This window comes from Scyliorhinus torazame, chromosome 4, assembly GCF_047496885.1.
Source record: "Scyliorhinus torazame isolate Kashiwa2021f chromosome 4, sScyTor2.1, whole genome shotgun sequence".
Lineage (NCBI taxonomy): Eukaryota > Metazoa > Chordata > Chondrichthyes > Carcharhiniformes > Scyliorhinidae > Scyliorhinus > Scyliorhinus torazame.
Genome location: NC_092710.1, coordinates 132,158,274 through 132,178,805, shown reverse-complemented (window position 1 = coordinate 132,178,805; position 20,532 = coordinate 132,158,274). Strand labels below are relative to the sequence as shown.

The 20,532-nt window shown below is 43.5% G+C and overlaps 1 protein-coding gene across 2 annotated transcripts in view; it reads right to left on the bottom strand.

Annotated features, from left to right (window-relative positions):
* Window positions 1–20,532, bottom strand: part of agpat5 (1-acylglycerol-3-phosphate O-acyltransferase 5 (lysophosphatidic acid acyltransferase, epsilon)) — a 201,226-nt gene that overhangs the window by 179,393 nt on the left and 1,301 nt on the right. The window lies entirely within an intron of this gene.

Sequence of the window (20,532 nt, the reverse complement as noted above, 5' to 3'; positions counted from 1 at the left end):
GTTCGGGTGCACAGAGGGATAACTCAGAATGTCCAATTCACGTTACAAGCACGTCTTTCAGGACTTGTGGGAGGAAACTGGAACATCCGTAGGAAACCCAGGCAGACACGGGGAGAATGTGTAGACTCCGCACAGACTGCCAACGGCCTTGGTCAGGTAAATGTGGTGTGAAGGCTCATGTTCTGTTTTTCGTATTTCTCCTCGAGTTGTTTAACTGCAACCAATATCAGTGATTCATCAAGCTTTTCTGAAACCGCATGAACTCTCTGGCAGCAGATTCTGGCCGAGGTTTTATACAAAGCGGTTCAGAAAGATTCTGGCAAAGGTTTTGCTGGCAGAGAGGAGTGAGATTGCTCTATGATTGTTGCAAGATGGATGACTTCCTTTCTGCTTAAATGAACAATGGAGGTATCTTTGTATTCTTCAAGGGTATTTCCTTTCTCCTACGTAAACTGAAAGAGTTCACCGAGCTTCTTGACCACTGATCTCCAGCCTTTGTACTCAGCTCAGATAGAATAAGCTCCTGTAACTGATGCTCAACCGGAGACTGATTGCACTGGTCTTTTCTAAAGGTCATCAAGAGGGCAGTCGATGACAACCTGCAGCTGCTTGTAGATTGCCTCTTCATTCATGACTGAAGGCCAGTTAAGAATATAGTTGAAGTGTTCTGCCCTCACTTCTAGAATTTGGGCTTTTCCTGTGAGTAGCGTTGATTCACTGGCACCTGGGAATAGTGATGATCTAGTAGACAGGGGTTCATAGACCAGATTTTAGATCATCGTAGAATCTCTTCCAGATTTTGTGGCCTTTATGTAATGGAGTTTCGTCTGCTCTGATTTAGCCAGTTACTTTGCATCGCTCAAAATTGGCATTGGACGTTTTGTGGATGTTACGTTTTGTGGATGTTTCGTTTTGTGAATGTTTCGGTGGACATCATGTTTGGATAGTGAAGACTTTTCATTAAGGTAAACCCTGTACAAGTAATATTTCTCCTTCGGTCGTTTCCTGGCTTCCTCATTGCCATTAAACCAAAAGAGGCAGGGTCAAGGGTCTCCAGAACAGTGGATACATTATATCCATGACAGCTGCCCGGTTATTCTCAATCCATGTTTGCTGGACATGAGCAACTAAAGTTTGAAAGAGATGCCTTCATAACTGTCTGTATGATTCTGGAGACATTGAGAGCACTGTGGATCTCAAAATGTCCGAGGGGCGCCTATGGGGATGGATCTTAATGTTTAACTTTGAAAAAAGATGGTGATCGGTCCAGCAGTCAGCCCTGCAGACAGCTTTTATTACATGCAAATCCTGCCTGCCCCTTTTCTCAGTGATGACATAACAGAATAGATACCAATGCGCATGAAACATCAAAGAGGTCTTGATGTGATTAGGGAGGCAAAAAACTGTGTTGCTGGTGAAGAGCTTGCGCTCAGTGCACATCTTCAGCAAGAGAAGATCATCGCTGTTCAACTGTCAACCCCCATTTCTTCCTCGAAGACCCTTTCCCATGCCTGGGAATATAAATTAATATACATATAATCAAATAACATAGATTTTTAAAACTTTGAACAGCCCCATATTGAGTTAGTTTACCATGTGTTCGGTCCCAAGGATCTCTGCTGTTCTTTTACTATTTGATCAAACATGTACATTTGAATTTACAGTTTTTGACATGTCCGAAGTAAATCAGAACTTCTATACTTCCAGAAAATTGGTATTAGTGCACGATGTGCTTCAATATTGTCGGAGTTCTAATGTTCACAGCTTTTGCCCCATACTCCTATCTTATACCATTTTAACCTACTAATCTCCTTCCAGCAACTATTATTTTTTTCTTATTGCAATAGATTGACTGAAACAAATACAGATAATTGAAATTCAAAAATACTGGTGCATTAAATCCATTACTTTCCCTCACTGTTAAGTGACCACATTGAACACATTTTACATTTCATTTTCATTGTGGGGTTCCAGAAATTAATTAAATTTGACAAAAGAACATTATATTCACAGAGCATAAAATATCAAAGTAACTGGGAAAAGTGAATATTATATAGCCGAACTGGCACATAAAACAGTTACAAGTTCCAATGTGAGACAAGATTAAATTTAACACTTGCCACTCAGCAAAAGTTACGGCTGCAGAAAAGTTTTTTCACAACAGCAAAACTACTAAGATTTCTAACAGAAATTGCAAATCATTATGTCCACATACTGATATAGTATTTGGTTTTCAGTTTTCTCCTGGTGAAAGTAAATTAACCTGGGAGAAAAAGTGTGACGCATTAAAAATAACTGCAACTTTGGCCCAGAATTTGCTGCAGTGGGACATCATGCAGACTAGTACAAAAGGCGAAGTCACACGGGATCAGGGATGAGCTGGCAAGATGGATACAGAACTGGCTAGGTCATAGAAGGCAGAGAGTAGCAATGGAAGGGTGCTTTTCTGATTGGAGGGCTGTGACTAGTGGTGTTCCGCAGGGATCAGTGCTGGGACCTTGCTGTTCGTAGTATATGTAAATGATTTGGAGGAAAATGTAACTGGTCTGATTAGTAAGTTTGCAGACGACACAAAGGTTGGTGGAATTGCAGATAGCGATGAGGACTGTCAGAGGATACAGCAGGATTAGATTGTTTGGAGACTTGGGCGGAGAGACGGCAGGTGGTTTAATCCGGACAAATGTGAGGTAATGCATTTTGGAAGGCCTAATGCAGGTAGGGGATATACAGGGAATGGTAGAACCCTCAAGAGTACTGAAAGTGAGAGAGATCTAGGTGTACAGGTCCACAGGTCACTGAAAGGGGCAACACAGGTGGAGAAGGTAGTCAAGAAGGCATACAGCATGCTTGCCTTCATTGGCCGGGGCATTGAGTACAAGAATTGGCAAGTCATGTTGCAGCTGTGTAGAACCTTAGTTAGGCCACACTTGGGAGTATAGTGTTCAATTCTGGTCGCCACACTACCAGAAGGATGTGGAGGCTTTAGAGAGGATGCAGAAGAGATTTACCATGATGTTGCCTGGTATGGAGGGCATTAGCTAGGAGGAGCGGTTGAATAAACTCGGTTTGTTCTCACTGGAACGACAGAGGTCGAGGGGTGACCCGATAGCGGTCTACAAAATTATGAGGGGCATAGACAGAGTGGATAGTCAGAGGCTTTTTTCCAGGGTAGAGGGGTCAATTACTAGGGGGCATAGATTTAAGGTGCGAGGGAGATATACGAGGCAAGTTTTTTTTTCTTTTACACAGAGGGTAGTGGGTGCCTGGAACTCGCTGCCGGTGGAAACAGGGACGATAGTGACTTTTAAGGGGCATCTTGACAAATACATGAATAGGGTGGGAATAGAGGGATACGGACCCAGGAAGTGTAGAAGATTTTAGTTTAGACGGGAAGCATGGTCGGCACAGGCTTGGAGGGCCGAAGGGCCTGTTCCTGTGTGTACTTTTCTTTGTTCTTTGTTCAGGCCGTTCTCTTCATCCATTTCATTACCAAAAGAGTATTTGAGCAGGATATCTTCTGAATTAGTCTACTTATGAACCAGACATGAACGGAGGCATATATGATTCTTCAAGAATGGGCATCTGATCCCAATAAGCATTTGCGCATTGTTATATGAAAAATTAGCATGCAATTATTAAACTGGCAAGACAAAATGTTGCAGGATGTGTGGTCCTGGAGTGTTTTGTTTTTTTAAAATTTGTTTAGGTGGAAAGTGGTGTCTAGTTTGTTAAATAACTACAATGTGAAGTACAATTACTTACATTGTATGAATGCATTGAACATTTTTTCTACTTATATGAAATTTATGAGGTTTAAGCAATGTTGCTGTAGTCACACTTGAGCCTGGTCAACAGATTCTATTGGAAAACCTGCATTGAAGAACCATCAAAATATCACGTTTCCGGTTATTGAAAACCAAAAAGTTTCAAAATTTGAGTTTTATTTTACTACAACACAGAGGAAGATTGGAGAGTCTTTACACTGATTGACTCTACAGCTACTGAATCTACAGCTACTAACTCACCATGGCCTAGATTTTGTTGGATATCTTGCACACTGTCCTGTTAGTTAGATCTTTGCCCTTGCCTTTCAGCTCAGACATATTTTAACTGCTGGATCTCCTGCACCCTCTCTACCGACCATCTGCTGTTTCTGCAGTGGTTTTTTGGGGAATCTCAGGTTGCTTTCTAGAATTGGGTCGCTGTTTCAGGTTCAGAAAAGCTTTGCTTGCGACTTATCAGCTCCTGGATCACCTTGTCATTCTTATCGAATCAGTCCGGGTGTTTCTTGGTCAAGTGGCCAAGCATCTCTTCACAGGTGCTGATTATGCAGGCCTGACACTGAACATCCTGCACCTCTGGGTTACTGGGAGTCATCATTTTGAAGAATAAAGGGATTAAGGGTTATGGTGTTCGGGCCGGAAAGTGGAGCTGAGTCCACAAAAGATCAGCCATGATCTCATTGAATGGTGGAGCAGGCTCGAGGGGCCAGATGGCCTACTCCTGCTCCTAGTTCTTATGTTCTTATTATCAGGTTGATAATGAGGCACTGGCTCATTATCAAGATCTTTGCGTGCCTGGTGTTGATCTTCCCGATTCATGGTTTCTGCTGCTTTGGGGCTACACCGATGTGGGTCAGGGAGCAGATTAGATGGTGGTGCGCTCATCAGTTGCAGGCTCCTGTCATGGGGCGGGTGATACACACGTCCTTGCAGTTCTTCATTCGGACAATGATAGGTTGAGAGGTTTCCAGAGTTTGGAGCGAGGATGTTGCCATGAGGCTTTGTACTTGTTTCTGACGGAACATGATGTTGGTTATGACGAGGCATTTTGTCAGGAGCAAGGTACCATTGGTGTTGGATTTTCCTACCCAGTCTCTTATAATTACACCTCCAGAATTGTGTCTCCTTTCCAATTCTGGCATTGAAGTTCCCAAGGAGATTGCACTGCTGCCTCACAGCGCCAAGGACCCATGTTCGATCCTGGCCCCGGGTCACTGTCCGTGTGGAGTTTGCACATTTCCGTGTCTGTGTGGGTCTCATCCCCACAACCAAAAAGATGTGCAGGGTAGGTGAATTGGCCTGTTAAATTGTCCCTTAATTGGAAAAAAAGAATTGGGTACTCCAAATTTATTTATTTTTAAAAAAAATTTAAATGTTGCCAAGGAGGATCAGCTTGTCGCCCTTTGGGATTTGGGCCAAGGATTGTTCAGGGATAGAGTAAGATTCCCCTGAGATCCATCTGCAATTTCCAGTGTTGGCACGTACACGCTGAAGGCTGTAGTGCACGGATTCTGGGTTAGGATGAGCCAAAGGGTTATGAAACATTTGTCTATCCTGCAAATGAGACAGACAACCAAGGGTGAAGACAATCCCGTGCAAATGGTGACCGTCTTCTGGTTTACCTAAGAGAAGAAGGTGTGACTGCCACCTTGTTCCGTGAGCTGGCCTCCCACTGCCCACTGAGTCACACTTACAATGGGATATCAATGTAGAAACGCCCAAGCTACCAAGCAGTGATACCAGTACGATATGCAAAGTTAGAAGGATTTCTCAATATTCCTGCCTCAACTTTAAGCAGAGACGACTCCAGTTTAAAATCTAACACTACAAATGGTATCCTTTTTAATTCTATAATCCCTGGTTGAACTAGAGACCGGTCTTCTCCTCTTCTCTCACTGTTTCACCTCTTTCATTGACTGAAATCAACATCCAGTAACAAACAGAACAACGGTCGTTATGTTCTCTTCTTCACATTGTCAGGCTGCTCCAAAGTACTTAATAGCCAATTAATTATCTTAGTGAAATCACTCATCAAATATATTTGTGCATGGACCCACTAGGACTCACAAAACATATGCGTGAATGATCAACTAATGATTGAGTGGCAAAATATTAATTTCAAAACTAAGGCAGCTGTTCTCTCTAGCAGCATATTCCAAATAATCATAATCTGCTACATAAAAACATTCCTCTTACACGGATCCTTTACCAATATCTTTCAGTCTGTATAGTCTGGTTACTAACCGTCTGCTACTAGAAACTTGCTCCATCAAAATTCTCCATGATTTTGATCACCTCAGTTAAAACTCCCCTTAAATATTTCTGCTCTCAGGACAGCAACTCTTTCCCCAGTCTCTCCACATAACTAAAATCCCTCATCCTTGGTACCAACCTAGCAGATCTCGTCTGCCTGCTCTCTACCAGAATTAGCCACACCGAAATGGCCAATCCACCTTCCTTGCACTTCTATGGGTTGTGGGGGTGAGACCTATGCAGACACGGAGAATGCACAAACTTCACACGGACAGTGACCTGGGCCCTCGGCTCCGTGAAGCAGCAGGGCTAAGACTGCGCCACCGCTACCTGACCCATACTTTTCTGCATATCAATTAATTTTATCCCAGGGTCCCTAAATAATTCCCCACCACCATCTTAACTGGCCTATTGGTGTTGGGTTTATCCCTCTGCCCTTTTTCAAACATGGCGGCATGGCAGCACAGTGGTTAGCACAGTAGTGTCACCGCTCCAGGGTCCCAGGTTCGATTCCCAGCTTGGGTCACTGTCTTGTGCAGAGTCTGCACGTTCTCCCCTTGTCTGCATGGGTTTCCTTTGGGTGCTCAGGTTTCCTCCCACAGTCCAAAGATGTGCAGGTTAGGTGGGGTTACAGGGATAGGGTGGAGGTGTGGGCTTGAGTAGAGTGCTCTTTCCAAGGGTCGGTGCAGACTCCATGGGCTGAATGGCCTCATTCTGCACTGTAAATTCTATGACGACAAATATATTTGATGCGATTTGCGCATATGAAATCCAATCAAGTTTGAAATTAATTTTTGTTATGGGTCAGGGTTTAGAGAATCCCAAAGTGTATCATGGAGTTCACCGGACCCACAACTTTTAATAGATTGTGGTATGGGAGCACACAGCTCACTCTACAAGGGCGATACTTCAGAAATGGAAAAGTTCTTTTTTAAAGCAAAACAATGGTTATTCTATGAACTCAAGTTAACCTTTCTAAAACAAACAGTGAACATCTTAGCAAGCAGTAAATCAAATACACCCCCCAAAGAATACAACACGAAGTAATCTGTATGCTGTCCTTTACCACCCAGAAGACTTAACAAACCTTCAAACAGGAGCACATCAGGGTTTACATTCAATTCTGAAAACATTTATAATTCTGAATTCACCAAATGATTAAGAGATAGTCCTTCATGGCAGAGAGCTCAACAATACAACTGCTTTGGCTGACTTTACCTGCAACACACTGAAAAACGAAACCGAAAAAAGACACACCCAAGCTTTTCTCAAAGTGAAACTAAAAAGCAGAACCAGAGCTCAGCTCCACCCACACTCTGACATCACTGCAGCAACATGAGCAGCTAACCATTTCTTAAAGGTACCTTTCTTAAACACCCATTTCTTAAAGGTACTCTCACATGACATTTTACAACAGGAAATTTAAATTAAACACAGTATCAGAAATTGCTGGAAGATGGAAGTGACCAAGCCTTTTGGAAGTAAACAAACCAGCCTTCATCAGAATTTGCAACATTTGCTATTTTAGTCTGCGCTAACAGAATAAAAATGTAATATTTTATTTCTCTGGAAATATCAATGTCATAAATAACTTTGTCCAATGGCACAGTAGCTCGAAGGCAAATGTCACCCACAAACCAAGTCCATTATTAAAATGGAAAGTTGATAGCAAATGTAATTTACTAATAAACTGTAACAAGGCCATGGTTGCAACATCAATGCTAAAACATGTTAATTCAATTACACAACAAAGAGTACATTAGATCTCAGCAAAATGATTGAACAAATCGCTTTATGCAAAACTGGAACCTCACAATGTAGTAATGTGAAATAGCTAGGCAAACAAATTAGGATAAGTGGACCACAGATCACTTTCAAAAGGAGATTAGAGCCAACCGTATGAAACACCAATGGACCAACACTTCACCATTTTGGTATAATGCTCAGAAAAGGTGGCAGCATCAGAATATATTTCCAATAAATGAAACCAGAAGAATGAAAACCCTGAAATCATTAATTTTGGAACTGCCAATTTGACAGGAACAGTTAGTGGTGGGGTGCTAGGGGAGAGAGAGATGAAACCAATTTAAGCAGTTCCTATACATATTCCCAACAAGTACATTAGAAGGAAAAGTCCTAACTTTGCCCTTAGCTGTGGTACTGCATCACTGCAATGTCTATACTCTAGTGCAGGCATTGTCAAACTCGGGGGAGCGACCCAAGGGCGGGTGTCGGGTGGGTCGCGGAACCATCCGTCGCAGCCCTCCCGATCGCGCAAATCTGTGCATCACAGCCACAGCAGCCGGCAGTTAATAATGCCGGCTGCAAGCGGCCTTCAAAATGGCCGCGAACATGTAAAGAAAAATGCGGCCGCACTGCACATGCGCATAATTTTGCGCATGCGCGCTGATGGTCGGGCACGCATGCGCAGTGCGGCCGCTTTTTTTATTAACGGTCATAGCTTTTTGTTTTACAAGTTCGGGGGGGGTTATTCATTGTATTCATTTATTTTATTCATTTAATTTTTATTCTTTTCATTTATTTTTTTTTTTTTACAAATTTGGGGAGAGTTTTATTTGATAAAATTTTACAGGGAAAAAATGCAGAACTTTGGACAGATGGAGACTCCTTACTTTCCGACACCAGAAGGCATTTCCAATGGCACAGTTCATCCAACAGATTGCACTGGAGGAGCGTGTACGAGGGCCAAAGGGACCCAAAACCATTTCCTCCGTTTTTGTCAGAAGCAAACAAGGTAAGAGAAAACGGTCGGCCGGCATGGGTCCCAAAGGTCGGCCGGCGTGGGTCCCGAAGGTTGGCCGGTTGGTAAAAATGGGTCCCCGGAAAACATTTTGAAGAACACTACTCTAGTGCTCATAATTCAAGTACTGACACCAGCAGGATGGAAATAAAACTGGGCAATTTCTTCTAAAGACTGGATCAGGACCTTCCAGTGTCATGAACATAGCAACATAGCCCTGATAGGTGGTGGGGAAGTAATGTAATGTAATGTAAATCACTTATTGTCACAAGTAGGCTTCAAATGAAGTTACTGTGAAAAGCCGGTCCATTAAAATAATAACAGGGACTTACTTGATCAATGTGTTGTCACCTTCCCATCAGGTCTATCCCATTAACCCAAGCTGCAGGAAGGCAGGGGTTGACTTGATTTTCATTATAATAAAACTGATGTTGTGCTCCTTCGTACTTCTGAAAATTCATAGGTGTGTCAGACAGCAACTTGAAATTAATGACTTTCAGGCTTCAGCAGTTGAGACCACCTGGACACAATAGGGAGGGGTTCCAGGCAATTAAAAGTCACACTGGCGAAGTACTGCTGCACAGTCAGCACTGATTTCTTTTTAACTGAAACATTGTTCATTTGCATCCCATACCGATCTTAAGAATTCTTTGTGGAGCTACTTAATTGCAGAAGAGTAGCAGCAAATGGTAGATCTCCTTGGGGGTTAGAATTATTAAGTGAATTGGAAGCATTTTCAACCAGCAAGGTCTTTTCACACACTATTATATTAGATGTACAAGTGAATTGATTTGGAATAGTGGCACCTCAATGAGAAAGTAACAAAACAAGATTGAAAATTATAACCACCAATTGGCCCAACCTAATGGGAAACACCAATTTATGACAACCTCATCCTCTATTCAGAGGAAATCAACTCCACGAACACTAGATAAATTTAAGGACGGCAGGGTGGCGAAGTGGTTAGCACTGCTGCCTACGGCGCTGAGGACCCGGGTTCGATCCTGGCCCTGGGTCACTGCCCATGTGGAGTTTGCATTCTCCCCGTGTCTGCGTGGGTTTCACCCCCACAACCCAAAGATGTGCAGGTTAGGTGGATTGGTCATGCTAACTTGCCCGTTAATATGAAAAAATAATTGGTGCTCCAAGTTTATTTATTTTTGAACTTAAACACCATTTCTGCAATGGCTTCTGTGTGCACACTTTCTCGTTCAGCCTCCTCAGCTATCAGGCTGGTTACTAAATTAATTTTCGACAAATATCAAAAACCAACCACTGAAAATGTTTCTCTCTACCATATTCTTATTTCCAACTCCCAATATTAAAAATCTCCCCAAATAAATTTGCATTAGTTAGTTACTTTCAAGACTTTAGCATTTTGTTTGCAACTTGCTCCTGATGTTCGGGGTGATTTCGAAAAGAGCAATATTAAAAATCAGAACAAAATCGGAATGGAGTTGGCAACAGTTATTTATTTTTACATCTGGAAGGAGGAATTAAAATTATCGAATGGAATGGTGATCCCAACGATTAGATTTAGCTGGTGCCTCCTTTCTGTATTAAGCAGGTATCACGGACAAAATCTGTCTGTTTCCCATATTATCCATGATCAATGTGTTTTGCATGTGAGACGTGTACTTTCTTACCCTCCTAATTTAAATAATTGGCCCTGTTTAAATAATTCCAGCAGTAAGCCTTTTGCGAGTTTTAAAACAAAGATTATCCCACACTTGACCCAGTGGTTATAAAATGCAATGTCTCACTCACTCGCCTCACAGACATGGTCACTCAAAGATTAGAGACAGATTAAGAAAAACACAGGAGAATTACAAATCGTCTCTCTTTCATGACAATCATGTAGTTTCTTAGATGAGTTGATGCTGTTAGTTGAAGTTAAGGTCTTGTAAACAGAGGACTGCCAGTAAGCTGCCAGATGTCTGCAGGTGGTCGGTTCTCAGGTGAACTTAAAGTTAGAAAATTGAGGGCTTTTTTGAGTTTAAGTGTGCCATTTTTAAAAAATTTAGACTCTGCCAATTGAACATCACCCCTCTCATAATTCAGGACGAGGTGTTTGCTAACATATTAATCTGGGGCACTGTCTTCATATGGGTGATTTGGCGCTCATCATTTACATCTTATTTCATCATCTTCTGATTGCAAGGTACTAGTGGCACCAATATGGCTATCCACACACAACGGTCCCAGACTTTTTGATACACTGAACTCAAGGAATGCAGTCCTACAAATTCCAAAGTCCACAGCTCTACAATAACCGCGATACAAAAAACACTTAGTTTACACACCCTACATTCCAGATACATTGCACACCCATATTAACTAGTTTATGTTCAGTTCAATGGAAATAGCAGCAGGTACACCATTTTACAGGCACACCATTTTACAGGCACGGCGCATACACGCTACATTCCAGATACATTGCACACCCATATTAACTGTTTATGTTCAGTTCAATGGAAATAGCAGCAAATACACCATTTTACAGACACGGCAACATTAGGAATAGGAAGGATTACACCGCCATAACTCTCCACATGAACGTTTTTAACCTAATCGGGTCCTTTGGAGAAAGGGGGAAAGGAGTGGGTTTGGGAAAAGTTGAAGGAAAATAAAGTTAAGAAAATACCTCTCTGTATACATGCTGAGCGATTATTCCCAGCATTTTCTTGTGGGTGGGGGGGGGGGGGGTCAGATTTTCAGCATCTGCAGTATTTGCTTTCTAAAGGCACTTTTGACCACATGTGGTTGACATTTTCTCACTGTAATGCCATTTCTGCAGGTTTCAAATCTTAACTATTAACGATCTGGAAGAAAGAACTGAGGGCATTGTTGCTAAGTTTGCAGATGATATAATGATACGCAGAGGGATAAGTAATATTGAGGAAGCAGGGGGGCTGCAGAAGGACTTGGACAGGCTAGAAGAGTGGGCAAAGAACTAGCAGATGTAATACAATGTGGAAAAGTGTGAGGTTATGCACGTTGGTATAAAGAACAGAGGCAGACTATTTTCTAAATGGGAAAAAGCTCATGAAATCAGAAGCACGAAGGGACTTAGGAGGCCTAGTTCAAGATTCTTTTCAGGTTAATTTGCAGGTTCAGTTGGCAGTTGGGAAGGCAAATGCAATGTTAGCATTCATGTCAAGAGGGCTAGAATACGAGATCAGGGATGTACTTCCGAGGCTGTATAAGGCTCTGGTCAGACCCCATTTCGAGTATGGAGAGCAGTTTTGGGCCCCATATCTAAGGAAGAATGTGTTGGCATCGGAAAGGGTCCGGAGGAGTTCACAATAATGGTCCTTGGAATGAAGAGCCTGTCATATGAGGAGCGGTCAAGAACTCTTGGTCTGTACTCGGAGTTTAGGAAGGTAATGGGGGAAGCTTATTGAAACTTACAGGCTACTGAGAGGCCCTGATAATGTGGATGTGGAGAGGATGTTTCCACAATAGGAAAAACTAGAACCAGGGGGCATAGCATCAGACTGAAGGATGATCCTTTAAAACAAAGATGAGGAGGAATTTCTTCAGCCAGAGGGTGGTGAAGCTAAGGAACTCTTTGCTGCAGAAGGCTGTGGGGGCCAAATCACTTGAGTGTCTTTAAGACAGAGATAGATAGGTTCTTGATTAATAAGTGGATCCGGGGTTATGGGGAAAAGGCAGGAGAATGGAGAGGAGAAAAATATTAGCCATGATTGAATGGCGGAGCAGACTCAATGGGTCAAGTGGCCTAATTCTACTCCTAGGTCTTATGGTCTAAACTGCTGTATACTTTATATACAGCTGCAGCTGTTACTGACAGAAGTTATCTGCATATGATAAAAGGCATGTGGGGGCTTGATTATTTAGCACTGTGGTGTCACTACATGTAGAAACAATGAGCGAACAAAATAGGATTTCCATTTCACATCTACTTGCTAAATCATTCATTGCTGCTGTGCATCAATGGGCTGAGAGATCATTGTTTGTGGGTACTGCATTATGACAGATCAACTTCGGCGCCAATGAACGAATGACAATATACATCTAAGTCTGGAAGGTGCAAAACTCGGATGGGAACCTGGCTTTGTCTCAGTGGTGCACTACTCATTTAAGCTGATTCAAGCACAGCAGCACACAAAATGATTTATCAAAAGAAAAGAATACCACCATTTTCTCTTTGCAGTAAATGGCCTCGAAGGCTGAAGTGGAATGAAGAGAGAAGATAAGATACCAGAATCAGAGAAAGGTGTAGTTCAGAGGGAAACAAGTTACAGAGATAGGGAGAGGTGAAGCTGTAAAGAAATTTAGAATACATGAATATAGGGATTTTAAATTTGTAGTGACAGGGACCTGGAGCCAATGACCATCAGTGAGAAAAGCGGTAATGGGTAAGCAGGATTTGGTGTGCGATGGCAGAAGAAAAATTTTAAATGTGAAGTTTACGGAGGGGAGGCTGGTCCGGAATAGGCGAGTATGAAGGTTACAAGATAATGCTTAGATTATCAGCAGCGAATGTGCTGGTGCAGAAATGTTTCAGAAGGCTTTGGGGAGGCGGGATGCTAGGTCAGGGGAGAAGATAGGTCTCTGGGCTCAAAGGTGAGATTACCACAAGTCAGATGGGGGATTTTGATGCAGATGTCCCACCTCCTTTCAACCAGAAAGATTCCCCCCCCACCACCGCCACCTCACAAGGCTAGGCTCGCCCTGGCGTAAAATCACAACTGGTTTGTGGTGGGCAGGACTTCAGAGGGAATCCCACCCATACAATTTTATAGCCCTATCTTGTAACCGGTCAGGGGAAGATAACATTTCAGCCCGTGACTTTGAATAATGCTGTCAGAGCAGCATGCACATGAGGAAGAGACCAAGGACAGTTCCTTGGTGGAGAAGGGGAAGGAAGCGGCTGAACTAATGGTCTTATTATTCTTAGTCACAAAGAATTCCGTGAGCTCCTCACACTTGTTGTGAGGATAGAATGAGCATATGACTGCTACCGAATATACAAATAAGGAACAGCAGTTGGCCATTCCGCCTCAAGCCTGCTCTGCTATTTGATAAAATCACAGCTTACCTGATCGTCACCTCAAATCTACATCCTGCCTGCCACCGATATCACCCCATTGCTCACCAAGAATCTATCCATCCTGCCTTCAAAATATTCAAAGACTACTTCCACCACCTTTCGAGGAGAGAGTTCTAAAGGCTCACATTCCTCGGGGAAAACATTTCACCTCATCTCAGGTTTAATATTTTTAACAGAGACCCGGTTTCTAGTTTCTCCCACAAGAGGGAACACTCTCTCGTCGTCCATCCAGTCAAGAGCCCTCAGGATCTTATCTGTTTCAAACCATTTGCCTTTTTCTCTTCTAAACTCGTGAATACAACTTGTGTCCAACCAGTCTGGTAAACTTTCTTTGGACTGCTTCCAGCTCATTTATCTTTTCTTAAATAAGGAGACCAATACTATACACAGTACTGCAAATGGGAACTCATTAGTGCTCTGTACAACTGAAGCATAGCCTCCCAACATTTGTATTCAATTCCCCTCGCAATAACTGATAACATTTTATTGGTTTTCCTGATTACTTGCTATACCTGCATGCTAACCTTGTGATTCATGCTCTGGGACACTCAGATCTCTCTGATATCTCTCACCATTTAGATAATATGCTTATTTTGTTATTCTTCCTGCCAAAATACACAATTTGAAATTTTCCCACACTTTGCCAGATATTTGTCCACTCACTTAACCTTCCAATATGTCTTGTAGCCTCTTTTAGTCCTCTTCACAACTCATCTAAGTAATTTATAGAAAATTGTAAACAGTAGAGGTCCCAGCACCCGTGGCACCCCACTCATTATATCTTCTTTCCATGTCAATATGGCACTGTTGCTTCACAGCACCGACATCCTAGGTTCGATTCCCGGCTTGGGTGATTGTCTGTGCGGAGTCGGCACGTTCTCCCAGTGTCTGCGTGGGTTTCTTCCGGGTGCTCCGTTTCCTCCCACAAGTCCCGAAAGACGTGCTGTTAGGTAATTTGGACATTCTGAATTCTCCCTGTGTAGCCAAACAGGTGCCGGAATGTGGCAACTAGGGGCTTTTCACAGTAACTTCATTGCAGTGTTAATGGAAGCCTCTGCGTGACAATAAAGATTATTATTATATGTTATCCCCTGCTACATGAACTTCTCTTTTCCACAATAACCCTTGATAGGAACTTCATAAAATGCCTTTTGGAAACCCAAATACAGTACATCCACCAGTTCCCCTTTATCCAAAGTATAGCTTTCTTTCTAACTGAGTGACATCTGCTAGAAATGCATGTGTAGGGATCACCAAGAAGAGAGCATTTCTTGCCTGAAAAGCCACCTACATTTGAGTAGCCTGCTGAAAATCACTAATTAGGTTCAGACATGAAGAATGGTCATTTGGGCGAGGCCCGAGAGAACAATGGTTACCTATACAAAATTATCAACTATTGGGGGCTGGAAAAAGTGGATGTTCTAGATGTGTATAGAAGTTGCAGGGGGCTATTTAAAAATAAATTGAGAGTAAATAGGGGGCATAAAAAACACTGATGGGCAAAATAAAGGAAAATCCCAGGGTGTTTTAAGTATATAAAGAGCAAGAGGTTAACCAGGGAAAGAGTATAGCCTATTGGGGACTAAAGTGGCAACATGCGTGTGGTCGAAATACGTAGGTAGGGTATTAAAATTTGCATCTGCGTTCACTATGGAGAAGGACTGTGTCAGTACAGAAAGCAAGGAAGGGGACGGTGATATAATTGAACAGATTAGCATCAAGGGGAAGGCGGTGTTAGCGGTTTTAGCGGGCTTTAAAGTGAATAAATCCCTAGGCCCAGACGAGATGCATCCTCGATTGTTGGGAGGCAAGACATGAGGTTGCAGGGGCTCTGATGTTAATTTTCATCTGACCACAGGTGAGGTGCCAGAGAGGGAATCTAATGTAGTACCATTATTCAAGAAGGGAAATAACAGGAAATTACAGACCAGTGAATCTATCAGTAGGAAGGAAATTATTAAAAAGAATTTTAAGGGACAGAATTAACCTCCACTTGGAGAGGCAAGGATTAATCAAGGATTGGCGGCATGGTTTTGTCAAGGGGTGATCATATCTAACAAATTTGATTACATTTTTAAGAGGTGGTGACGAAGTGTGGCTAGTGCAGTTGATGTAGTCTACATCAATTCAGATAGGCCTTTAACAAGGTTCTGCATGGGTGACTGAACATGAAGGAAAGAACCCATAGGATCCAGGGCAATCTGGCAAATTGGATCCAAAATTGTCTGAGCAACAGGAGGTAATGGGCGTTGGTATATGGTTGTTTTTGTGACTGGAAGCCTGTGTCCAGTGGTGTACCACAGGGGTCTGTGCTGGGTCCCTTGTTGTTTGTAGTGTACATGAATTATCTAGATGGGAATGTGTGTCTAGGATCAGTAAGTTCACAAATTACAAAAATTGATGGCGTGGTAAATAGCAAGGAAGAATACCTTCGATTACAGAGCAACATAGATGGGTAGAACCGTGGCAAATAGAATTTAACCCTGAAAAGTGAGAGGTGATGCATTTTAGGAGGACTAACGAGATAAGGGAATACACAATGAACTATAGGATGCTAGGGAGCACAGAGAACCAGAGGCACCTTGGGGTGCATGTCAATAGGTCCCTGAAGGCAAGAGGAAAGATAGAGAAGGTGTTTACGAAGGCATATGGGATACTAGTGGGTATTGGCCGAGGCATGGAATGCAAGTGCAGGGAGGTTATGATGGAACTGTATAAAATGTTGGTTAGGCCACAGCTAGAGTAGTGTGTGCAGTATTCTAGGGCAACACGACGGTTAGCACAGTTGCTTCAGAGCTCGAGGGTGCAAGGTTCGATTCGAGCTTGGGTCACTGTCTGTGCGGGGTCTGCACGTTCTCCCCCCCTTCTGCGTGGGTTTCCTCCGGGTGCTCCAGTTTCCTCCCACAGTTTAAAGATGTGCAGGTTAGGTGGATTGGCCATGCTAAATTGCCTTTGGTGCCCAAAATAGGTTGGGTGGGGTTGCTGGGTTTCAGGGATGGGGTGGGGGTGTGGGCTTGGGTAGGGTCCGGACTTGGGTAGGGTGCTTTTTCCAATGGCCTGTGCAGACTCGATGGGCCAAATGCACTGTAAATTCTACGATTCTAAAGGAGTTCTGGTTACCACATTATAAGAAGGATGCAATTGCACCAGAAAGGGCTCAGAGGAGATTCACCTGGATGTTGCTGGATCACTGTCTGTGCGGAGTCTGCAGGTTTTCCCCGTGTCTGCGTGGGTTTCCTCCGGGTGCTCCGGTTTCCTCCCACAGTCCAAAGATGTGCAGCTTAGGAGGATTGGCCATACTAAATTACCCTTAGTGTCCACAAACGTTAAGATGGGTTATTGGGTTACGGAGATAGGGTGGAAGTGAGGGCTTAAATGGGTCGGTGCAGACTCGATGGGCCGAATGGCCTCCTTCTGCACTGTATGTTCTGTGCCTGTGCTGGTGCTTTTCAGCTATGAAGATTTGGCTGCCGCTGTTCGCCTTCGAGCAGAGAAGGTAGAGGGAGGACTTGGTTAAGGTATAAAAAATTATGAAGGACATAGATAGGAATAAGCCTTTCCACTTCAGTGGGGGTCAACAACCACAGGCATAGATTTAACGAAATGGGCAGCAGATTTAGAAGGGATTTGGAAAAAAAAAAACTTTTTCACCTAGAGAGGGATAGGAATCTGGAACTCACTGCCTGAAAGGGTGATAGAGGCAGGAACCTTCACAACATTTAAGGTGCATTTAGATGAGCACTTGAAACCCCATAGTACACACATCGACAGACCAAGTGCTGGAAAATGGGATTAGAATAGATAGGTGCTGGATGGCTGCACAGACATGATGGGCCAACGGGCTTCTTTCTGTGCTGTAAAAAAAGGTAGGAATAAAAGACAAAAGTCTCCAAGGGACAACAGTGCAGTTTTGTGCAGGCTCTAAATTATTTCTGCTTACAAAGTATTAAAGCAATTGAAAGTTATCATGGGATATTAAAACTAGGCATTTTTCTTTGACAACACAACCAACCGCTTCTGTAACACCTTGCGCACTCAATGACCTGGTGTGTGCTTCAATATCTAGACAAACGATGAGCCCAGTTGTTCATTGGGAAAGCCTCATCACTACCCTGCACCACACGACCTGCTCAATGTCAGAAAGTGCAAGAATTTACATTATAACATTAGGCAACAAAATACTAGTCAGTCTTACTAAGTACAAATCAGTTGAGTGGAGTGTTAGGCACAAAATGTGAATTTACAATAATTATAAACACCACTTTCTCTCAGAAATTTTTTTAAAAAGGAGTTAGCTGCATCAATTACCAGTGCAAAACCAAAACTTCTAGAACACGAAGAGTGCAACTTGCCCATTACTTTCGACAGTTTTACATCAAATAAGGAGTCAACTAGACTAAACCAAATACAAAAAAGCACCTAAATTAAGTAAAATACCCACATGCGTTTCACAGTAGCAATCAATCAAAATTTGTCACTTGACCATATAGAGATATCAGAACAGGAGGTCAAAGGTTTGGTCAAAGGAGTAGGTTTAAAGTAGCAACTTAAAAGGAGAGAACTACCTAGGCAGGGATGTCCAGGGAGAGAATTTCATGACTTCACTTCCTGAAGGCATTGGTGGGCATTGAGGGTCAAGAGGCCAGAATTGGAGCTGTGAGCACAGGATTATTGGCTCTCCAAGGCTTGGGCAGCTAACTTGAAAATGAAATGAAAATCGCTTGTCACAAGTAGGCTTCAAATGAAGTTACTGTGAAAAGCCCCTAGTCGCCACATTCCGGCGGCTGTTCGGGGAGACTGTTACGGGAATTGAACCGTGCTGCTGGCCTGCCTTGCTCTGCTTTCAAAGCCAGCGATTTAGCCCTGTGCTAAACAGCCCCTAGCCTTTTGAATCAGCTGAAGTTTAGGGGGTTGGAGATTTACGAGGAAAACATGGAATCATTGAGTTTAGAGAACACAAAAGCATTTATGAGTGTTTCAGCAATAAATGGAATATTTCACATGCAAAAAGTAGGCAGTCTTGGGTGATAAATCACAAGCAATTCAGGGGTTAAGAAAGATTACATTGAAGTAGATCATGGAGTTGTCAGCAGCTAAGAATTTAAAGTAGCTTCCAGACTCCTCTGCATGTATAGAGATTTTCATATTACAAATTTGACAAAAACTTCCTAAATCTTACAGAAAACATGTATTGAAATGTCACAACCATTCTTTTTTAAAATAAGCATACAACAGCTCCTGCTGCAAATGGGCCGATTATTTAGATTCAGTGATGCAATCTGCAAGTATACACCTAATTCTGAAATAACAATCCATGCGGGACCATTTTTGTTCCTTTGTACACAAACTATCACATGGTGTAATTTAAGAATAGAATATGTGACTGATATTTATGCATAATATATGCATATGTCACGTGAAATCACAAATGAGCTACATCGGAGAATTTAATACTTCAGATATTTAATGCTTTGACAGTCTCAGGTTCAATGAATATGATGACTGGGATAAAAGTGTCAACCCTATCCCCCAAAAAGTTACTTTTCTGTTGGGTGTTTACTTCAGTGGGCAACACAGTAGCATAGTGGTTAACACTATGTCTTCACAGCACCACAGTCCCAAGTTCGATTCCAGGCTTGGGTCACTGTGTAGAGTCTGCACGTTCTCCCAGTGTCTGCGTGGGTTTCCTCCGGGTGCTCCGGTTTCCTCCCACAAGTCCTGAAAGACGTTTGGGGGGGGGGGGGGGGGGGCGATTCTCCAAAATGGAGACCAAGTGTTTGCGAAGTCGTGAATGCCGTCACGTTTCACGACGGCGTGAAACGGGCCCGGATACGACCGATTCTGTCCCCCACAGGGGGCCAGCACGGCGCTGGAGCGGTTCACACCGCTCCAGCCTCGCTCCCCGGTGCCAAATGGGCACCGCGCCAACCTGCGCATGCGCGGGGGACTTCTTCAGCGCGCCGGCCCCGACTCAACATGGCTTCAGTGTTCAGGGCCAGCCGTGCAACAAAGTAGGCTGGCGGGGCCCCGACGATCGGTGGACCCAGATCGTGGGCCAGACCCCAACCGGTGGTCCCCCGCACCCCCCCCTCCCCCCGGTGAAGGATCGCTTTTCCCCACCCCACAGGCCGACCCTACACGCAGAGTTCCCGCCGGCAGCGACCAGGGGTGAACAGCGCAGGCGGGACGGTCGTATCCGCGCGGCTGCACGCCCCATCTGGGCCAGATAATCAGCGGCCCGCCGCAGCGTCACACGCACCGGCGCAAATGGCGCCGCTTCTCCGCACCTCAGAGAATCGCACTCCCGGCGCAGGGCTCAGAGAATCGCCCCCGTGCTATTAGGTAATTTGGACATTCCGAATTCTCCCTCTGTACCCACAAAGGCACCGGAGTGTGGCGACTAGGGGTTTTCCACAGATGCTTCATTGCAGTGTTAATGTAAGCCTACTTGTGACAATGAAAAGATTTTTTTGATTTTTGATTTTTTAAAAATTTTGTTGAATGCTGCACTGAACCAAGATATAGAATAATAGAACCCCTACAGTGCAGAAGAAGGCCATCCAGCCTATCGGGTCTACACTGAACCTTGGAAAGGGAACTCACCCTAGGCCCACGCCCCACTCTATCGCCCTAACCAAGTAACCCCACCTAATCTTTTG